Source organism: Papio anubis, chromosome 1 (assembly GCF_008728515.1).
Source record: "Papio anubis isolate 15944 chromosome 1, Panubis1.0, whole genome shotgun sequence".
Lineage (NCBI taxonomy): Eukaryota > Metazoa > Chordata > Mammalia > Primates > Cercopithecidae > Papio > Papio anubis.
The window spans coordinates 904,474-917,445 of record NC_044976.1 but is presented as its reverse complement, the minus strand read 5'-3'; the positions used below and the strand labels follow the sequence as shown (position 1 = coordinate 917,445).

General features: G+C 45.9%; 1 protein-coding gene across 5 annotated transcripts in view; it reads left to right on the top strand.

The window, feature by feature from the left end:
- GNB1 (G protein subunit beta 1) overlaps positions 1-12,972 on the top strand; it is a 115,588-nt gene that overhangs the window by 47,734 nt on the left and 54,882 nt on the right. For 4 of the 5 annotated variants that reach the window (XM_017956334.3, XM_003890982.5, XM_017956332.3 and 1 more), the window contains exon 2: positions 9,238-9,286. The exons of the other annotated variant lie outside the window; for it this stretch is intronic. The gene's annotated coding sequence lies outside the window, so the exon portion shown is untranslated. The remainder of the gene's footprint in view (positions 1-9,237; positions 9,287-12,972) is intronic. 5 annotated transcript variants of the gene reach the window in all.

The following is a 12,972-nucleotide window of genomic DNA, read 5'->3' as shown; positions in this document are numbered from 1 at the left end:
TTTCTTCCTTTGAGACTCTGTCGCCCAGGCTGGAGTGCAGTGGCGCGATCTTGGCTCACTGCAAGCTCCGCCTCCCGGGTTCACACCATTCTCCTTCCTCAGACTCCCGAATAGCTGGGACTACAGGAGCTGCCACCACGCCCGGCTAATTTTTTTTGTATTTTTATTAGAGAAGGGGTTTCACCATGTTAGCCAGGATGGTCTCGATCTCCTGACCTCGTGATCTGCCCGCCTTGGCCTCCCAAAGTGCTGGGATTACAGGTGTGAGCCACTGCGCCCGGCGGACTCCCAAAACCTTAACTCCTGATAGCCTGCTATTGACTGGAAGCCTTACCGATAGCAGTCAACAGATATTTTGTATGTTTTATATATTATATATTCTTGCGATAAAGCGAGCTGGAGAAAACGTTAAGAAAATCATAAGGGAGAGAGAAATATATTTACTATTTAATGAGTGGAAGTGGAAGATCTTCCTTCTCATCTTCAGGTTGAGGCTGAGGAGGAGGAAGAGATGGGCTTGGTCTTGCTCACTTGGGTGGAGGAGGTGAAAGGGGTGGTAGGAGAGATGGGCATACTTGGTGGAACTTTAGTGAAATACATAATTTCTGACTTTTTTCTTTTTCTTTTTTCTTTTTTTTGAGACGGAGTCTTGCACTGTCGCTTGGGCTGGAGTGCAATGGTGCAGTCTCGGCCCACTGCAGCCTCCACCTCCTGGGTTCAAGCAGTTTTCCTGCTTCAGCCTTCCAATTAGCTGGGATTACAGGTGCCCACCACCACACCTGGCTAATGTTTTGTATTTTTAGTAGAAATGGGGTTTCACTATGTTGGCCAGGCTGGTCTGGAACATCTGACCTTGTGATCCGCCCGCTTCGGCCTCCCAAAGTGCTGGGAGTACAGGCTTGAGCCACCGCACCCAGCCTGCTGTTTCATTACTCTGAAAAAGTTTTTGTATAATACCGACCTTCTATTGTATGCTTTAGTTTTAGTTCCTGTGCCATAAAAGGTCTGTGTCCTAAAGAAGTCAAGTGCAGTCTTGGGTGGTGGGGACCTTTGGCCAGATTACCCAGTGTCCACGTGTTTTCGGCACTGCTTTTTCCTCGTGGTCTGTCTCCACTTTGGAAGCACTGACATCTGTCAAGGTGTCTTCTGTTACTTCCTCTGGTGTGGTGTCTAATAGCTCTTGAATATCTCTAAGATCCATATGTTGAAGTCCTTACCCACCCCTACCCTTTTTTTTTTTTTTTTTTTTTGAGACGGAGTCTCACGCTGTTGCCCAGGCTGGAGTGCAGTGGCGCGATCTCGGCTCACTGCAAGCTCCGCCTCCCGGGTTCACGCCCTTCTCCTGCCTCAGCCTCCTGAGTAGCTGGGACTACAGGCGCCGCCACCACGCCTGGCTAATTTTTTGTATTTTTTTTAGTAGAGATGGGGTTTCACCGTGTTAGCCAGGATGGTCTCAATCTCCTGACCTTGTGATCCACCCGCCTCGGCCTCCCAAAGTGCTGGGATTACAGGCGTGAGCCACCGCACCCGGCCACCACCCCTACCCTTTTAAAAGCATATCCACAGTCTTTTCATGATTTCCTCGATTGGCTCTCATAAGTCCTGTGAGGTCAGGCGCAGCATCTGGACGTCGTCCTCTCCAGCAGGAATTGGTTGTTTCAGGCTTCATGGCCTTCACAGCTTTTTCTGTAACAATCTTGGCATCTTCAGTGGGATAATCCTTCCAGGCTTACACGATGTGTTCTATTGGGATTCTCTTCCATAGCATTGACAGTTCTTTCCATAGAGTACTGTGTGTCAGGGGCCTTAAAGGTCCTTAGGACCCCCTGATCTAGAGGCTGAAGGAGAGTGCTGTGTTTGGGGGCAAGTAGACCACTTCAGTGCCTTCAGTATTGAACTCATGGGGTTCTGAGTGGCCAGGGGCATTGTCCAATATCTAAAGAACTTTAAAAGGCAATCCCTTACTGGCAGGGTACTTCCTGACTCTAAAGAACATCGATGGAACCAATCCAGAAAAAGGGATTTTGTTGTCCCAGTCTTGTTCCACAACCAAGAGACTGGCAACTGGTGTTTATCTCTTCCCCTTCAAGGCTCAGGGGTTAGCAGCTTTGTAGATAAGAGCAGTCCTGTTCATAAACCCGGCTGCATTTGCACAAAGCAGTAGAGTTGGCCTCTCCCTGCTGCCTTCAGTGCTGGGGCTCCCTTTTCTTCCTCACTAATAAGTGTCCTTTGTGGCAGTTTTTTCCAGAATAGGGCACTTTTGTCTGCATTAAAAACCTATTCAGGCAGATTTTCTTTTCCTCAATGATTTTCTTCATGGCATCTGGTAACCCTGATGCCTGTTGGTTGGCAGAAACTGCTTCTCCTGGTATCTTAACATTTTTTAAACCAACCCTCTTTCTAAACTGATCCAGCCACCCTTTGCTGGCATTGAATTCTCTGGCTTTAAGTCCTTCACTTTCAGCTGCACTGCTGGCTCATGCCTATAATCCGAGCACTTTGGGAGGCCAAGAGGATTGCTTGAGACCAGGAGTTCAAGACCAGCCTGGGCCACATAGCGAGACTCTCTCTCCATAAACAAAGAAACAAAAAATTTAGGTGCAGTGTGGCACATGCCTGAATCCTTGCTACTTAGGGGGCTGAGGCAAGAGGATGGCTTGTGCCTAGGAGTTCAAGGCTGCAGTCAGCTGTTCAAAGCTGTCACCCAAGTGAGACTCTGATTGATTGATGGATTAAGTCTCACTTTGTCTCCCAGCCTAGAGTGTAGTGGTGTGATCTCTGCTCACTGCAACCTCCGTCTCCTGGGTTCAAGCGATTCTCCTGTGTTAGCCTCCCGAGTAGCTGGGATTACAGGCGCCGGCCACCACGCCTGACTAATTTTTGTATTTTTTTTTTTTTTTTAGCAGAGATGGTGTTTCACCATGTTGACCTGGCCTGTTTCAAACTCCTGAGCTTAGGTGATCCACCCGTCTTGGCCTCCCAAAGTGCTGGGATTACAGGCGTGAGCCACTGTGCCCGGCTAAATCTTACTCCTTCTATATGTATTGGCATTAAGAAGAGCTTCGCTTTTCCTCTGTTTTTTGTTTGTTTGTTTTCTGTTTTATTTATATGTTATCGTGTGCTTGTGTGTTCTTTTTTTGGATCCAGTAAGGTATATTCCATTACCATTGTTAGTCACGTTGACCCTCAGATTGTCCTAAATTTGGCCATGGACTTCCTTCAAGCTGGTGTGTTTCTGACATGTTCTTTTTAGTTTTGGAGCCCTTCCTTTCTGCCATAGCAAGACAGTTCCCTGTGCTAGACCTTGAGGGAGTGATTTCTCAAAGGAACACTGAAGCTCCTTTTAAAGGGAATCATTTTTGTAAAACCAAGATTTGGGCTTTGTGTGTGGAGAGGTCGTTGCTTCCAGACCTTTCAGTTGACAAGAGATAGGACATATACGTGTGTGTGTGTGTGTGTGTATGTATATATGGACTTAACACACACAAATGATTCTACAGAGGAATAAATGTATAGAGAATTTGTACCGTTGTCTCCAAATTCAGATTGAACACCAGGGGGCCCTTCCTTGCTTTCAGATAGTCCATGTTGTGCCTTCCTCCTCCAGTGTAAACCTTGTTCCCCAAATAACAACCATATCTTCGCTCATTTTGCTCTGGCATGCATATCCATATTAATATTTTAAGCATTATGCCACCAGTGTGGTACCTAAATTTCAGAACTTTTTGTTACTCTCTTTGCCCTTAGAATATGCCCCCATGTTTGTATAGTTAGAGTACCCTAAATTAACGTGATATCTTTAGACCTTTTTTTGGTTGGTTGGTTGGTTGTGTTTCACAGGTATTGTCATCTTTTTATTGGTACTGAACTCTAATTTTTGTTTGAAAGAAGGCATTTCTAGTTTGTTTTTATCCTGTTTATTAGTTTAATCATAGATAGTTGAAGATTATGATACAGAGTTGTCATTAAGTTCAGTATTATTTCACATTCTAGTTGTTCAATGTGTTTCTGAATTAAAGAATTATTCAGAAGGGAGTTTACTTTGTTTCTTACAAGCCCCCAAGCCTTTATGCAAAACTCTTGGGGCTGGATGTGTTCCGGAGTTCAGACTTTTTCAGGGTTGAGAAAGATGCAGTGGTACTTGCTCTAAGTGCACCACACTTAGAGCAAGGCTTTTATCAGATACCCCAGAGCCTGTAGTAAAGATAAGACTGCTCACACTGAATGTGAGAAAGTCTGGCTGATGCCCGTGTGTCCTGTTTTGGTTTGGGAATCTCAGAATTGTAGATAACCAGTGGTGCACTTGTGTGTGCTTCCCATCGTAGGGTTATGTTGATAGAGAAGAAATCATCCCCTTGATTCGAAATATTAATGCAGCCTGTAGAGAAATTCTCTAGGTATGTCTCAAGGATGCAGCTCTTAGATTTTGAAAAATGTTGAAATAAAAGTATGAATACTAGGATATATGTACAAAGAAGTCATATTAATATTTAATACTGCTAAATTAGCTTTATAGAGTCAGTTGATTTTATCAAGAGCCTTGAAAAAGTGCCCAATCTTTTTTTTTTTTTTTTTTTTTTGGAGATGGAGTCTTGTTCTGCCACCCAGGCTGGAGTGCAGAGATGCCATCTTGGCTCACTACAGCCTCCCCCTCTCAGGATCAGGTGATTCTCCTGCCTCAGCCTCCTGAGTAGCTGGGACTACAGGTGCATGCCACTGTGCCCGGCTAATTTTTGTATTTTTAGTAGAAACGGGATTTCATCATGTTGGCCAGGCTGGTCTCGAACTCTTGACCTCAGGTGATCCACCCACCTCGGCCTCCCAAAATGCTGGAATTACAGGTGTGGGCCCAGATCCTGATTTTCTTTAAGGGTAGTGCTACTGGTTTAGGGTTACATTATTGTGAGACCAGTAGTCCTGTCCTTAGTGTGGGGTTCTGTGAGCTGGATAAGTCAAAAAAAAGAGCATACATTTGGGTCATCTTGTTTTTAGCCAGAAATGGGTCCAGACAACTCTCCATGTGAGTCCAGGCTAAGGTGATTTGATAGCACTTTTAGCATCCTTACTCCAATCTTGAGTCATAATTTGAGCCACAGGGCAATCTAGGCATTAAAATAGAGCAGCTGGGTGTGGTGCTTCATGCCTGCCATCCCAGCACCTTGGAAGGCTGACCTGCAAGGATCGTTTGAGCCCAGGAGTTCAAGACAGCCTGCGCAGTATGGCGAGACCCCATGTCTACAAATAATTTTTTTTTTTAAATTAGCTGGGCATGGTGGCGCATGCCTGTGGTCCCAGCTACTTAGGAGGCTGAGGCAGGAGGATCACCTTAGCCCAGGAAGTCGAAGCCGCAGTGAGCCATGATTATGCCACTGCACTCCAGCCTGGATGACAGAGGGTGATCCTGTCTCAAAAAAGTTAATTAGTAATGATAAAATAGAGCAGAAATTATATATATATTTTTGAGTAGTATTTCTTTTCCTACCTGTCCCTTGATCTGGAAAGTACTTTGAAAAGATTTATATTTAGTGATTGAGATAATTGTGACAGTTAAAGAGTTCTCAACTGGGGTCAGTATTGCCTCTTGGATGCCAGATGGCTATTACAGCTGGGGAAAGGAGCACTGCTGGCATGCTGCCAAATATCCTACGGGGACACACACCCCTACCTAAAATGTTCGTTGTGCTGAGGTTGAGACCCATGCTTTGAAACTTGATTTGATGGCACCTTTCAGGTGTGCTTATGGGACCTTGCCCTGGAGCGAGGCTTTGCTTCATGGGGTATGTTTGCATCATTCATTATTTACCTGTGTGCCCCAGCTTTCACACCCAACTTTTTTTTCTGAGGTAGAATTCACATAACATAAAATTAAACCATTTTAAAGTGAATGATTCGGTGCCATTTAGTACGTTTACAATGTATTGCAACCACCGTCTCTACCTAATTCCACGACATTTTCATCACCCCAAAAGGAAACCCTGCAGTTGTCTACTGCACACACATGTGCACGCACACACACACACATGCAGCCCCTGGCAACCACTGCATTCTGTCTCTTTGGATTTGTGTGTTCTGGATATTTCACATAAATGGGGTCGTATATGTGGCCTTTTGTATATGGCACCTGTCACTTAGCGTATTCCTGAGGTTTGTCCGTGTTCTAACAGAGACAGGACCAGGACTCTTTTTTTTTTTTTTTTTAGAACGGAGGCTTGCTCTGTCGCCCATCCTAGAGTGCAGTGGCACGACCTTGGCTTACTGCAAGCTCCGCCTCCCGGGTTCACGCCATGCCATTCTCCTGCCTCAGCCTCCCGGGTAGCTGGGACTACAGGCGCCCGCCACCATGCCTGGCTAATTTTTTGTATATTTAGTAGAGATGGGTTTCACCGTGTTAGCCAGGATGTTTTCAATCTGCTGACCTCGTAAGCCACCACGCCTGGCAATTTTTGTATTTTTAATAGAGACGGGGTGGCCAGATTGGTCTTGAACTCCTGACCTCAGGTGATCCACCCGCCTCACCTTCCCAAAGTGCTGGGATTACAGGCGTGAGCCACCACGCCTGGCCTGTTCTATCTTTATAGCTGAATAATATTCCATTGTTTGGATAGACCACATTTTATTTATCCATTCATGCTCAGTGGGTATTTGGCCTGCTGCTAAGAACATAATGTATACATGCATTGAGTCCCTGCTTTCAGTTCTTTTGGGAATATACCTAGAAGTAGAATTCCTGGGTTATGGGGTAATTCTGTGTTTAATTTTTTGAGGAACTGCCAAACTGTTTTCCTTCCACACTCACTTTTACTGCCAGAAAAGTATCTGCTTGCTTGTACATAAGCAGCATAATTGCAAAACGAAACTACTTTAAGCACATGAATTAGAATTCACAGTTCAACTGGGAGACATTTCAGTTTGTTGATTCATCTCCTGACTCCAGACTAGATGTGTGCATGTTAGTTTGCAGCCTCACAAGACACTGAATTAATAGGCAGGTGGTGACCTGTGAAGCCTCCACAAGTGGTCTTTTCACATAGTTTAATTTGAGGGAGCGATTACAAAAGCATCTTTAAATGTTCTGAAATCAGGCGAGGCGCAGTGGCTTAGGCCTGTAATCCCAGCACTTTGGGAGGCCGAGGCGGGCGGATCACAAGGTCAGGAGATCGAGACCATACTGACCAACGTGGTGAAGCCCCGTCTCTACTAAAAATACAAAAATTGGCTGGGTGTGGTGGCGTGTGCCTATAATCGCAGCTACTCAGGAGGCTGAGGCAGGAGAATCGCTTGAACCAGTGAGTCGGAGGTTGCATGAACTGAAACCATGCCATTGCACTTTAGCCTGGTGACAGAGCGAGACTGCTGTCTCAAAAATAATAAAATAAATGTTTTTAAATCAGAAGAAATCTAGAATTGGACATATTTTCATTCCACCAGAAGTGTGTCAAGAGGAGTCAGAAACCTCTCTTGTGATCTCTGTCACCATTCAAGCTACCTTTCTGGGCACCAGGGCCAGGCACTGGATGGGACCATGTCAGCAGGAGAGGGACAGAGAGAGGGATTGGAAGTGTCCCAACATAGACTTGCCAGGACTCAGGAAGTAGTTATTTAGTGGCTTCCTTGAGATTCAGATGAAATGCTTTCCACTGTCATGCCCAACAGGCGAAGTCTGGATTAAATTAATATTCAGAATTTGTTGAATTGTATTAGTGTTTTCTCTGTGTGTGTGTGTGTGTGGTGGTTGTTTTAAGATGGAATCTCGCTCTGTCGCCCAGGCTGTAGTGCAGTAGCACAATCTTGACTCACTGCAATCTCCGCCTCCCAAGTTCAAGCAATTCTCCTGCCTCAGCTTCCTGAGTAGCTGGGACTACAGGCGCCGCCACCACGCTCAGCAAATTTTTTTGTATTTTTAGTAGAGACGGGGTTTCACCATATTGGCCAGGCTGGTCTCGAACTCTTGACCTTGTGATCCACCCACCTCGGCCTCCCAAAGTGCTGGGATTACACAGTCGGGAGCCACCATAGCTTTTTTTTTTTTTTTTTTTGAGACATGGTCTTGCTCTATCACCCAGGCTGGAGTATAATGACGTGGTCTCTGCTCACTACCCCCTCTGCCTCCCAAGTAGCTGGGATTACAGGCGCCTGCCATCATGCCTAGCTTTTTTTGAATTTTTAGTAGAAATGGGTTTCGCCATGTTGGCCAGACTGGTCTCGAACTCTTGGCCTCAGGTGATGCACCCGCCTCAGCCTCCCAAAGTGCTGGGATTACAAGTGTGAGCCCCCATGCCCAGCCTGTTTTGTGTTGTTTTTTTTTTTTTTTTGAGACGGAGTCTTGCTCTGTCAGCCAGGCTGGAGTGCAGTGGTGTGATCTCAGCTCACTGCAACCTCCGCTTCCCAAGTTCAAGCGATTCTCCTGTCTAAGCCTCCTGAGGAACTGGCATTACAGGCTTGTGACACCACGTCTGGCTAATTTTTTTTTTTTTTTTGATATTTTTAGTGGAGGTAGGATTTCACCATGTTGGCCATGCTGGTCTCCAATTCCTGACCTCAGGTGATTTGCCTGCCTCAGCTTCCCAGAGTGCTGGGATTACAGGGGTTAGCCACTGGGCCTGGCCTGCATTAGTTTTTAAATTGTTACTGTAATTTTTCTAGTGATAGGATTCTAACCTCTATTACCATACTTTTTAGTTTAATTCAAGGTATTTTCTCTGGAGCATTTCTAAGGATTCTTTTTTTTTTTTTGAGACGGAGTCTCGCTCTGTCACCCAGGCTGGAGTGCAGTGGCCGGATCTCAGCTCACTGCAAGCTCCGCCTCCCAGGTTTACGCCATTCTCCTGCCTCAGCCTCCCGGGTAGCTGGGACTACAGGCGCCCGCCATGTTGCCCGGCTAGTTTTTTGTATTTTTTAGTAGAGACGGGGTTTCACCGTGTTAGCCAGGATGGTCTCGATCTCCTGACCTTGTGATCCGCCCGTCTCGGCCTCCCAAAGTGCTGGGATTACAGGCTTGAGCCACCGTGCCCGGCCCTAAGGATTCTTAAAGAAACTGAGATCTGATTTTTTATTTTGTTTCCACACTGAAAAACAAAATATGACAGTAGTGCTAAATAAAACAATTTTGGGGGAGAAATAGTAATAGGGAAGGGTCAAAATTATGTGCTGTTGTACAAAATGTAACTACTAGTAAAATAGAATATTTTATTCACAACCTGAATGCAATACAAATACAACCTTTTCTGTTTGTTTCAGACAAGTTTACATGTATTGGAGACCAGACCAGAAGCCCTTCTGAATTAAGGTAATTTTGATATATTTGATCCTTTTCAGTTTTAGAAAGACAATATATAAATTTCTTCAGAGTTTTTTTTTTTTTAAATAGCTGGTGGTTTTGTTTGTTTGTTTTTAAAGAGACAGGGTTTTGCCATGTTGCTCAGACTGGATTCTAACTCTAGGGGTCAAGGGGTTCTCTTAACCTCAGCCTCCTGAGTAGCTGAGGCAATAGACATATGCCAGCATGCCTGGCCAATACCCTGGTTTTTGTTACAGTTTTTTTCTATCTCTTTAAGCCAAAGTTGGTTTTCAAAACAATTTGATCCTCAAAAAAACCTTCCATTTAGTGTTGAGCAAGAAAGTTTAGGGTCCCAGTGATGAGGATTTATATTCTGAATGAGAGCAGTACTTCTCTAGCTTTTTTCATTAGAAAGCAGGAGAGCCCTTTTTTCTTTCTTTTTTTTTTTTTTTTTGAGGCGGAGTCTCGCTCTGTCCCCCAGGCTGGAGTGCAGTGGCCCGATCTCGGCTCACTGCAAGCTCCGCCTCCCAGGTTTACGCCATTCTTCTGCCTCAGCCTCCCGAGTAGCTGGGACTACAGGCGCCGCCACCACGCCCGGCTAATTTTTTGTATTTTTAGTAGAGACGGGGTTTCACTGTGTTAGCCAGGATGGTCTCGATCTCCTGACCTCGTGATCCGCCCGTCTCGGCCTCCCAAAGTGCTGGGATTACAGGCTTGAGCCACCGCGCCCGGCCGAGCCCTTTTTTCAAATCAAATCTTAGTTGAAATACCAATATATGGCCGGGTGTGGTGGCTCACACTTATAATCCTAGCACTTTGGGAGGCCAAGTCAGGTGGATCACGAGGTCAGGAGATCGAGACCGTCCTGGCTAACACGGTGAAACCCTATCTCTACTAAAAATATGAAAAATTAGCTGGGTGTGGTGGCAGGCTCCTGTAGTCCCAGCTTTTCAGGAGGCTGAGGCAGGAGAATGACGTGAACCTGGGAGGCGGAGCTTGCAGTGAGCCGAGATCGCGCCACTGCACTGTAGCCTGGGGGGGTCAGAGCAAGACTCTGTCTCCAAAAAAAAAAAAAGATTCGTGCCCCATGTTGGGCGCGGCTTCAAATTTGGCCGGGCGCGGTGGGTCAAGCCTGTAATCCCAGCACTTTGGGAGGCCGAGACGGGCGGATCACAAGGTCAGGAGATCGAGACCATCCTGGCTAACCTGGTGAAACCCCGTCTCTACTAAAAAAATACAAAAACTAGCCGGGCGAGGTGGCGGACGCCTGTAGTCCCAGCTACTCCGGAGGCTGAGGCAGGAGAATGGTGTAAACCCAGGAGGCGGAGCTTGCAGTGAGCTGAGATCTGGCCACTGCACTCCAGCCTGGGCGACAGAGCGAGACTCCGTCTCAAAAAAAAAAAAAAAAAAAAGAAAGAAAGAAAGAAATACCAGTATACATTATAGAAAAAAGTAAGGGGGGCCAGGCACGGTGGCTCACGCCTGTAATCCTAGCACTTAGGGAGGCGGAAGCAGGCGGATCACGAAGTCAAGAGATTGAGACCATCCTGGCCAACATGGGAAAACCCCTGTCACTACTAAAAATACAAAAACTAGCCAGGCGTGGTGGCATGCACCTGTAGTCCCAGTTACTTGGTAGGCTGAGGCAGGAGAATCACTGGAACCCAGGAGGTGGAGGTTGCAGTTAGCCAAGATTGCGCCACTACACTCCAGCCTGGCGACGGGGGAAGACTCCATCTCAAAAAAGAAAAAAGAAAAGAGAAAAAAGTAAGGCAAACATGATTCAGGAAAAAAAAACAAAAAAAACTTTTTTGTTTGTATAAAGTGGGAATAATGAAGCCATGTTTGTAGTTAGTGAGTCTGGGTGAGGGTACACGGTTTCTTTGTATTCTTGTGACTTTGAAGTTTGAAATAATTTTAAATTAAAAAGCAATATTGAAAAACAATTAGGGGCTGGAACAATTGGATATTCTTTTTTTTCTTTTGAAACGGACTCTTGCTCTGTTGCCCAGGCTGGAGTGCAGTGCTGCAGTCTTGGCTGTCTGCAGCCTCCTTCTCCCAGGTTCAAGCGATTCTCCTATCTCAGCCTCCCAAGTAGCTGGGATTACAGGCACTCACCACCACGCCCGGCTGATTTTTGTGTTTTGTTTTGTTTTTGTTTTTGTTTTTTTGAGACGGAGTCTCGCTCTGTCGCCTAGGCTGGAGTGCAGTGGCCGGATCTCAGCTCACTGCAAACTCCGCCTCCCGGGTTTATGCCATTCTCCTGCCTCAGCCTCCCGAGTAGCTGGGACTACAGGTGCCTGCCACCTCGCCCGACTAGTTTTTTTGTATTTTTTAGTAGAGACGGGGTTTCACTAGGTTAGCCAGGATGGTCTCGATCTCCTGACCTCGTGATCCGCCCGTCTCAGCCTCACAAAGTGCTGGGATTACAGGCTTGAGCCACTGCGCCTGGCCCTAATTTTTGTATTTTTAATAGAGACGGGGTTTCACCATGTTGGTCAGGCTGATCTCGAACTCCTGACCTCAGGTGATCCACTCGCCTTGACCTCCCAAAATTGTGGGATTACAGGTGTGAGCCACTGCGCCTGGCTAGTCAATCGGATATTCTTATGCAAAAGGAGAACTTGATGTCATGTACAGAAATTAACTCAGGCCAGGCGAGGTGGCTTACTCCTGTAATCCCAGGATTTTGGGAGGCCAAGGTGGGCAGATCACCAGGTCTGGAGATCCAGACCATCCTGGGCAACATGGTGAAACCCATCGCTACTAAAATGCCAAAAAAAAAAAATTTTAGCCAGGTGTGATGGCATGCCCCTGTAGCCCAGCTACTCAGCAGGCTGAGGCAGGGGAATTAGGGGAATTGCTTGAACCCAGGAGATGGAGGTTGCAGTGAGCTGAGATTGCGCCATTGCACTTGAGCAAGGCGACAAGAGCGAGACTCCGTCTCAAAAAAAAAAAAAAAACTCATTGGATCATATACCTAAACATAAAACCAAAAATTAGAAAAATTGTTGAGATTTTGAATTAAGCAAACAGCTTTTAGATATGAGATCAAAGATAAAATGCATAAAAGAAAACATTTATAAATTAGATTTGATCAAAATTTAAAACTTCTGCTCCTTAGAAAACACAGAGAATGAAAGACAAACCAGTCCGGCAGAAAATATTAGCAAATGTCTTTTAGGTGACATGTATCCAGAATAGGTAAAGAACTCTCAAAACTCAATTTGGCTGGGTATTGTGACTCACACCTGTAATCCCAGCACTTTGGGAGGAGGATTGCTTGAAGCCAGTCGTTCAGTAATCCTGGGCAATAAAGTGAGACCCCTGTCTCTTAAAAAAAAAAATAACAAAAATAAAAAAAAAAAACTTAGGCCGGGCGCGGTGGCTCAAGCCTGTAATCCCAGCACTTTGGGAGGCCGAGACGGGCGGATCACGAGGTCAGGAGATCGAGACCATCCTGGCTAACACGGTGAAACCCCGTCTCTACTAAAAATACAAAAAACTAGCCGGGCGAGGTGGCGGGCGCTTGTAGTCCCAGCTACTCGGGAGGCTGAGGCGGGAGAATGGCACAAACCCGGGAGGCGGAGCTTGCAGTGAGCTGAGATCCGGCCACTGCACTCCAGCCCGGGCTACAGAGCAAAGACTCCGTCTCAAAAAAAAAAAAAAAAAAAAAAAAAAACTTAGTGTCCAGG